Consider the following 9541-nt stretch of genomic DNA (forward strand, 5'->3'; position numbering starts at 1 on the left):
GAGGGTGGGTATTTGCAACAAAATGACTTATGAGGTGATATAACAAACTTTAAGTGACTTATAGGATGATTTTGCAAATTTCTCAAAAATAAATAATATACATGAAATGTGAGAAAAGGTTAAACAAGATTGGCATGTACCCTTTCCATCCTTAAAAAACAAACCTAATGTAGAATGTAACACATTTTGCATCATAGTACTATGAATCTGGACAACCTCCAAAAATCAAATCTAGTACATGATGTAACATATTCGAGTACTACGAATCTGGACAGGGCTATCCAGATTCATAGTACTAGTATGTATCACATCATGTACTTAGGATTCTTTTTTATCGGAGGGGGTAGGCTTTAGTTTTTTTTTCTTCATGTTTTAAACTTTTATGAGCACGATTGGCAGCGCAAGGCATGCGTCTGACCAGTTGATATGATCAGGGCAAACGAATAAAATTGTACATTGCAGACTAATTTTACTCAGATAATCTTTTGCTTGAACAAGCCTAGTTCTACTTGCATGTATTTTGTTAAATTTAGAACTAATCATTTAAACACTACCCGCAAAACAAAAAACCTCCTAATTTGAACACGTATAGGAGGCCGGTAGGTGCTCTCTCCTCTGAATGATATTGCCAGTCTTGGCACGCAGTTACCACCTCTCTCTTCCTCACTCTCTCTCCCTTAAAACACTCAACAACTCGCCGCAATATATCTCGCCCGTCGCTGCCAGGTTCAGTTCGTTCAAACCAAACCTACGCGCCTCTCTCTCGATCGATCGATCGATCGCCGGGGCGGCGCGCGCGTTGCGACGAGATGGTGTCCGCGGCGGACGCGGTGATACCGGCGTGCGCGGCGGTCGGCATCGCGTTCGCGGTCTGGCAGTGGCTCCTCGTGTCGAGGGTGAAGGTGTCCCCTTACTCCGCCGCCGCGGCGGCCGCCCGGAACGGCGGCGCCGGGCGGGCCGTGTTCCGGCCGGAGGGCGAGGTCGACGACGACGACGGCGGGTGCGGGGACGACGAGGAGGCCGACGGCGACGGCGGCGTGGCCGCGATGGTGAGGTGCGCGGAGATCCAAAGCGCCATTCGGGTTGGTGAGTTTCGATCGATCTCTCTCTCTGTGTGCTGAGCCCTAATTCTTCGGTAGAATCGGTCTTGCCGTTCGGCATTTGGGCTCCGTTGTCAACTATACTGTTCTTCGCTTGGTTTGTTGTAGTAAAGCCAGCAATCTTTTTCCATTCCTGGCTTTACGGTTGATTTTTTTTTCCCCTATATTACTGGGGAGATTTTTTTTTCTTTTTGCATACTTAGTTTTTTTGGGGGGGAATTTTTTTTCTTGTGATAATATAAGCAAAGCAGAAGTAAACTAAATATGATCTCGCAATACTCGATGGATTTACGTTGAATGCTGAAGAAGCAGGTAACAATTTCAGGCCATTTTTTCATTTTTTTCATCCTTCGATGCTGACCATGACATGATTTTTTATATATATATATATATATATATATATATATATATATATATATATATATATATATATACACGTGTGTATGTGTGAAACTTAGTAACCAATAACTCTGTTTTGGGATGGTACCAGAAATAAATGTGCAAATGAAATATTATCAAATTCAACAAAGTTCAGGATTAAGTACACCAAGATTCCCTAACAATTGTTTCCTTTCCACTGCATATTAACTTTCCACCACGTACACGCCTAGCAAGAAAAAATTAATCGGCTAATTAGATCTTTTTGTTGTCCAACTTTCTATTCCGTAAGTCAGTTGTGAATGAAGTCATCCATGATATTGCAATTAGCCTCGCCTAAGCAAAGGCGTCATCTGGTCAAAGCTTTGATTTAGTAATATTAGCACAAGTTGTAAAAACACGCGCTCCTGCTCCGAGTCTTGTATCCACCAGTTTCTTCTCCGTTTCCTTTGGAAGAGGTCTTTGTTTTCTTAGATAAGAAGCACAATACCCATTTTTCCCATTTGACCTAGTTTGCGTAGCTATCTTACATGACCCGCTATTAACCAGTGCTAGTTTGGTCCATTAATTAATTTAAGTGCAGTATATTGCTAGAAGCAAGAACAATCAACATGGGAAAGTACCAGGTGCAAACCCCAATTCAATGCAAACATGGAAACCCCATTTTGCACCGTTGGATTAGAAATGTAACATCCCCTCCTTCCCACCGCACATTTTCTTAACGAGAAAAAAAAACATGCATCCAATGTTTTTTTTTTATTTAGTCCCTAGCTCCCTCTTCCCATCATCTCTCTTAATCTCTCTTCTCTCCCCCTTCCTCTGTTCTTAAGAGCATCTCCAACAGAGTGGCCATTTTTAACTCTCCAAATACCTATTTGGCTAGCCTAACAAAAACATAGAGAGTTAAATTTGTCTTCTATTCCAACAGACTCTCTACATTCCACTCTCTAGTCTCTATTAACCAATGGACCCCACCTGTCATTCTCCTCCTCTTTCTTCTTCCTCCCCCTCTCTCCAATCCTCTTCTCGTGCTCCTACTGGTGCCAGCGGGATCGGTGGTGGCGACGCTGCGGAGGTGGTGGCAAAGGCGTTGAGCCGCCCCGCCGCAACTCCCTCCCTGCCTCGCCGCACTAGGAAGGCGACGACGGCGGTGCTGGGCAGGCAGATCGAGGACGACGGCGTGGGCGGGCAGATCAAGGAGGAGGAGCCGCTGCGGGGAAAGGGAGGGGAGGGCAGAGCGGTTGCCGTTGTCTGCACTGCCGTTGGTGGGTAGGCCATCCTCACTGATCGGCTCCTCATCTCCTCCAGGTGCGCCGGCCTCGGCGCCCCACACCAGTTGCGTGGAGGCGGCAGAGGTCGCACGACGACGGCACGGACGGCGGCAAAGTTCGTCTGGCGAAGCGGACGGCGGCATAGGTCGTCTGGCGACGGCGTGGACGATGGCAGTGGTCGTGGCTGGCGACAGCGCGGACAACAGCGGCCATCGCGGCTGACGACGGCGCCGGCGGCGCTGGGGGCTATGTGAGAGAGGAGAGCCGGCAAGGAGATGGGAGGAGAATCTGTGTGGGGCCCATGGTTGGCCAATGATTTTTGGCTGGCCAAGTTTGGCTAGTGGAGGGGGGGTTTTGGCCAGCCCGGTTGGAGAGGCTGTTGGAGAACGTTTTTTTGGCTAGAATGGCTAAAATTTGGCTTAGAAAGTCACTTGGAGAGGTTGTTGGAGATGCTCTAAGGCGAGAGATGAGGCGTGCGAGCGGCGCTGAGACCGGCAAGACATCGAGCGGCAACACGACCAGCAGCTTGGTGCACACAACAATGGCAGTGCCATGTGGAGACCAAGGTCATCGAATCTAGCACGGTGGAGTAGTCATCATGACCTCGTTCATCTCTCTAATGGATATATAGCCATTCCAACAAGCAGATCCGCTCTCCCTGCTCACAGACATCGCTGGATTGGTTGTTCCTCCTCGTCACTGCACTGGATCTGCTTGTCCCACGCATCCTCAACACCCAATCCAATGTCGGTGGCTCACCCTCCCGTCCCTCATGCCTGATTTGGAGTCTGCAGCCCATGACACCATTTGTCCCCGTCGCTAGATCTACTGCTCCATCTCGTCACTGCCACCACATCTACTCGTGCTACTTAGAGATGCAAGCGGACTGACTCGCGAGCTCACTTATAGGTCAAATAAGGGGTAATCCATAGGTTTTTGCATCGTGGCCCGGCTTGCCACATCTAGCAAGTGGGTCAACCCATAAACCCGTTTATAAGTTAAATTAGTAGGTAACCCGCGAGTTACCCGCTAAATTTTGCCTATCATAGGCCTCGTGGGTTGGCCCGTTTACATTTTACTGCTACCGCCAGTAGATGGCCGGCACAGCGGATGTCGTGGATGGTGACCCCTCAACGCCAGCACCTGTACCCCCCCCCCACCCGCCCCCCCCCCCCCCCCCCCCCCCCCCCCCCCCCCCCCCCGCGGCCCCCAGCAACACCAAAGCACTTTTCATTTTAAAAAATAATCTTTGGGTAATTCTTTTACCCCTAAATTGAGCTATTTGTACCTTTTTTTTACTCAGATTCAATCAGGTGAGTATTTTTTACATGGTGTAAGTGCAGTTTTTACTCGTGGTGAAGGGAGAGCGGGAGGAAGAGAGGAGTGAGGGAGCCAAGGAATAGAACACGAAAAAACAATGGAGAAGGACATTTTTTCAAAAAAAAAAACACGGTGGGGAAGAGCGGCTTGACCTAGACAACACATCTTAGATCCCATGGTGCAAAATGACGGCGCATGGTTGCACTCAATTTAGGGGTTGCCCACTTGATACTTCCCCAATCAATATAGCTTGCATTGCATTTGTTTCCCCACTAGTTTGATCTTAAATATTGGGCTTCTTTTTATAGAGTACAAGGGGCATGTGCGCACACATTTATTGAATATGTGAGTGTGTACTCCTAAAACTGGTGGATGCTAGCACTAGGTCTAGGATATTGAATTCTACCGGGCTTTAGTTGAATTTTGACCTCTTATTGACAGGGAAAGTGTTTTCTTCTCTGGAGAGGATATCCTCTTGTTTCTTACATGTCACCTTGAAAGAAGCTAAGAAAAATATTTATATGAGATATCTCATGATGCAAACATGCAAGTTCAAATTCAACTTCTATAAGCTATAACAATTATAACTGTGAAAATACATGAACTAATTTCAGTTTAATTTATTCTTTTTTTACAACTTGTAGAAGTCAAATTTGACCTTGTATATTTGTAAAGTAATATATCTCTTATTAATTTATCTTTTTAGAAAAGTTATGACTATTTTAGGAGGTACGTTCATATTCATAGTATTAAAATGTATTATATCTCGTACTAGATTTGTTTATTTTGGAACGGAGAGATTAGACGCTAGCTGCCCTGTGTTGACCTTACTCATGTAGTATCATGCATGCAACATGCATTCACACAGAAAACCAACAGACCATTTATCTGGTGCTAAACTTAAGATTAATTGAGACAATTTGTTTGGTTTTCAATGCCAACTACGGGAAAAAAAGCAGAAAAATATCTTTAAAAAAGAGAAATACAGTACACAATGTTCGATTTAGAGAGAATAGGTTTTATTTTATAAGGTGGCGCTGATAATGAACGAGAAGGGTGGCAGGCAGGCGAATGAAGGGGCGACAAAGGAATAGGGAGGCAGTGGCAGTGCCGTCGATGGCCATGTGCCATCTGACCACACAGGGCCCCCAAAAATCAAGGGCCCCAAAATTCTCATATTTCAATACAAGACACTATTTTCCAATATGTTTTTATCATATTCATTTTGTATTTTTAAAAGCTCCCCTCATCTTGATGTACTGATTTGGCTAGAACATATTTATTTTTCTTTGGGTCCAATAGATGTTCAATAATAATCATGGCAACCTTAAAGAAATATAGTTTATAACAGTGATATGAATGTGCGTTCTAGGTACTAAACATTCCATTTTTCTGCTTGGTAAAGAAAATCGAATAACTACATTAAGAAGCACTTATTTTTCTTACTTAAGGAGGTGACTGCCACCATTTACGTAATATATTTTTTGAACAATTTAGTATCACTTTTATTGATATTTTCTAAATATAAGGTTTTGTTTTATGTTTCTCACTAGGGCCTAAAATTGCTGGGTACGGTCTTGGGCTGTGGTTGTCATAGGAAGGCGACCCGAGGGACAACAAATGAGTAATGCAGTGCAACAGAACGCTTGTGATGATAATTCAATTTTATAAAGTTGATGGTGATAAGGAGGAAGAGTAGTGGTGGGTAGGCGAGCAGAGGGGTGACAAAGGAGTAGGGAGGGGGCAGAAATTCTAAAAGCTATAATAACATAATCTCAATAATTATAAGGTTTAATCTTTTAATGTGACAATGCCAACAAAGTGAAAGGATAGCAAGCGGGTGAGTGGAACCCTAGCAATGGGGACAGCTGGAGAGCGAGCAAAGGGGCGGCAAAAGTGTAGGGGTGTAGGGATTATAATATAGGAAAATCGGTATTCTCACCCGCAACAGTATAGAGCAAGACCATATGCCAATTATGTAATTTGTCTCGGAAAAAAAGTTTGGTACAATTATTGTTTAAAAAAAAGTTTGATACAGTTAAGCCATATCTATTCAAAAAAAAGTGTCAATACTATGCAAAGAACAATCGGGGTAGGAAGTTGCTCCGACTAAATTTCTGAAAGATGGGCCATACCCCGCCTCGGCATATATTGATATCTGCACGCATACTCTCTTTTGTCATTACTGACAAAAGGTTGGATTTTTATGTGTTATTATGGTCCACAGAGCAAAGGGCTATATGAAAATGGAGATAGTAAATATCTACCAGTGTCTAACAAATTTATTAATTTGCTAGGATTAATCCTACAACTATCAGTTCGTGTCTGAATTTTTTTTTTACAATTAACCGTGTGACAAATGATTCATGTTTGCATTCAGGAGCAAACTCGTTCTTGTTCACGCAATACAAGTACCTGGCCGCCTTCACGGCGGTCTTCGCCGTGGTCATCTTCCTCTTCCTGGGGTCCGTACACCGGTTCAGCACCGAAAGCCAGCCCTGCCAGTACACCAGAGGCAAGGCCTGCAAGCCGGCGCTGGCCAACGCCGTGTTCAGCACCATAGCCTTCCTCCTCGGCGCCGCCACCTCCGTCGCGTCGGGCTTCCTCGGCATGCGGATCGCCACGGCCGCGAACGCGAGGACCACGGTAGAGGCGAGGAGAGGCATCGGCCCGGCGTTCGCCGCCGCGTTCCGGTCCGGCGCCGTCATGGGGTTCCTCCTGGCGTCCCTGGGCCTTCTGGTGCTCTACGTCGCCATCAAGGTGTTTGGTCTCTACTATGGCGATGACTGGGAAGGGCTGTACGAGTCGATCACCGGCTATGGGCTCGGTGGATCGTCCATGGCGCTGTTTGGGAGGGTTGGTGGTGGGATTTACACCAAGGCCGCGGATGTCGGCGCCGATCTTGTCGGCAAGGTTGAGAGGAACATCCCTGAGGATGACCCGAGAAACCCCGCGGTAAGTAGTATTTTCCTACATCGAGTTGCATGTACCATTCAATTTATCTGAAAGCTTTTTAATTGCCCGACAAAAATGATTTTAAATCGGTGACGGGGCATGGTTGTGACCCTTTATAGGTCATCCGTGACGTGTTAGAACTACGACCCAACAAAAATGACTTATATCAGTGACGGATCATCCCCGATAGTCATATATTAAACGGGATACTTTTTGAACCGAAACGGGTCGCATTAGCTCGACACAAATGACTTGTTAAGGATGGCCGGATCTGTACTAGTGACTACATAAGAAAAATATTAATGACGGAAAATGTGGTCATTAAAGTTGGAAGCAATATTGTTGCCGTAAATTATTGTGAAGGTTTGCTCATTTTGTGTTGGTGCAGGTGATCGCTGACAATGTGGGTGACAACGTCGGCGACATTGCCGGGATGGGCTCCGACCTGTTCGGCTCCTACGCCGAGTCCACCTGCGCGGCGCTGTTCGTCGCGTCCATCTCGTCGTTCGGCGCTGACCACAACTTCGCGGCGGTGTCGTACCCTCTGCTGATAAGCTCGGCCGGCCTCATTGTCTGCCTGATCACCACGCTCTTCGCCACTGACCTCTACAGGGTCAAGACCGTCGACGGCGTCGCGCCGGCGCTGAAGCTGCAGCTGCTCATCTCCACCGTGCTGATGACCGTCGGCGTCCTCGTCGTCACCTTCACAGCCCTCCCCCACGAGTTCACCATGTTCGACTTTGGAGAGGTGAAGCGAGTCAAGAACTGGTATGAACAAAAACAGTGTATCGCCCCTTGCTCCATGTACATTTTGGCACGGATATATGGAAAGTTCAGCATTGGTAAATGGCAATGATGATAATGGCAGGCATCTGTTCTTCTGCGTCACAATCGGGCTTTGGGCAGGTCTCGCGATCGGGTTCACCACCGAGTACTTCACCAGCAATGCTTACAGGTAATTTCACTTGCACACAGTGTGCCGGAATTGCTACAGTAAAATTCTAGTACAGAAAATTTTGTAAGAATGAAAGATATACAAAGGTTTTCAGAGTGCTTGACTTTGCCCAAAATCCTCGTGCAGTCCGGTGAGGGACGTCGCCGACTCCTGCAGGACCGGAGCGGCGACGAACGTCATCTTCGGGCTCGCCCTCGGGTACAAGTCCGTCATCGTGCCAGTGTTCGCCATCGCCGTGTCCATCTACGTCAGCTTCACGCTTGCCTCCATCTACGGTATTGCTGTGGCTGCGCTGGGAATGCTCAGCACGGTCGCCACCGGGCTCGCCATCGACGCCTACGGGCCGATCAGCGACAACGCCGGTGGGATCGCGGAGATGGCCGGCATGAGCCACCGGATCCGGCAAAGAACCGACGCCCTCGACGCCGCCGGTAACACCACCGCCGCAATCGGCAAGGTAGACGACACTGAGGAATTTGATCGGCTACGTGGAATAACTCGTGATCAAGATGAACATGGTTTAATATGTGCTTGCAGGGATTCGCCATCGGATCGGCGGCGCTGGTGTCGCTGGCGCTGTTCGGCGCGTTCGTGAGCCGGGCGGGGATGGCGGTGATCAACGTGCTGAACCCCAAGGTGTTCGTGGGGCTCGTCGTGGGGGCGATGCTGCCCTACTGGTTCTCGGCGATGACGATGAAGAGCGTCGGCAGCGCGGCGCTGAAGATGGTGGAGGAGGTGCGGCGGCAGTTCGCCGCCATCCCGGGGCTGATGGAGGGGCGCGCCACGCCGGACTACGCCAGCTGCGTCAGGATCTCCACCGACGCGTCGCTCAGGGAGATGATGCCCCCCGGGGCGCTGGTGCTGCTCGCGCCGCTGGTCGCCGGCACCTTCTTCGGCGTCCAGACGCTCGCCGGCCTCCTCGCCGGCGCGCTCGTTTCCGGCGTGCAGGTAGTGTAGTAGGGAGTAGCAGCGTGTACGTTCTGCATGATGACACTGAGCTGAATTGTTAACGTTTTTGGTTTCTTCGTAGGTTGCCATATCTGCTTCCAACAGTGGGGGAGCCTGGGACAATGCCAAGAAATATATCGAGGTAATCTGATGACTTGACTCTACTTTTAAATTCAGACATTTTTCCATTTCAATTGAAATATGAAACATTTCGAGATATTTCCATCTGAAACTGTGCACTTCTTTTGTTCTCCCCAATTGGAAACGCAGGCAGGTGCATCCGACCATGCAAAGGCACTTGGTCCCAAGGGTTCGGACGCTCACAAGGCGGCGGTGATCGGCGATACCATTGGCGACCCGCTCAAGGACACATCCGGGCCGTCGCTCAACATCTTGATCAAGCTCATGGCCGTCGAATCTCTCGTCTTCGCACCATTCTTTGCCGCCCATGGAGGATTGATATTCAAGTGAACGGAGAAGAGCAAGCTGAAGCACAATCACACACAGCATACGCACGTCTGTATGGTCATAGAGAACAATGTTGCGTGACAATCGCACGGAGTAAACAATCATTTTGATTATCTGTATTTATTCAGGCTAGCACCTGAGAGTTC

General features: G+C 48.0%; 1 pseudogene; it reads left to right on the plus strand.

Annotated features, from left to right (window-relative positions):
* Positions 1 to 619: 619 nt before the first annotated feature.
* On the plus strand, positions 620 to 9508 carry LOC127760191 (pyrophosphate-energized vacuolar membrane proton pump-like; annotated as a pseudogene).
* Positions 9509 to 9541: the final 33 nt, after the last annotated feature.

This window comes from Oryza glaberrima, chromosome 1, assembly GCF_000147395.1.
Source record: "Oryza glaberrima chromosome 1, OglaRS2, whole genome shotgun sequence".
Taxonomy (NCBI): Eukaryota; Viridiplantae; Streptophyta; class Magnoliopsida; order Poales; family Poaceae; genus Oryza; species Oryza glaberrima.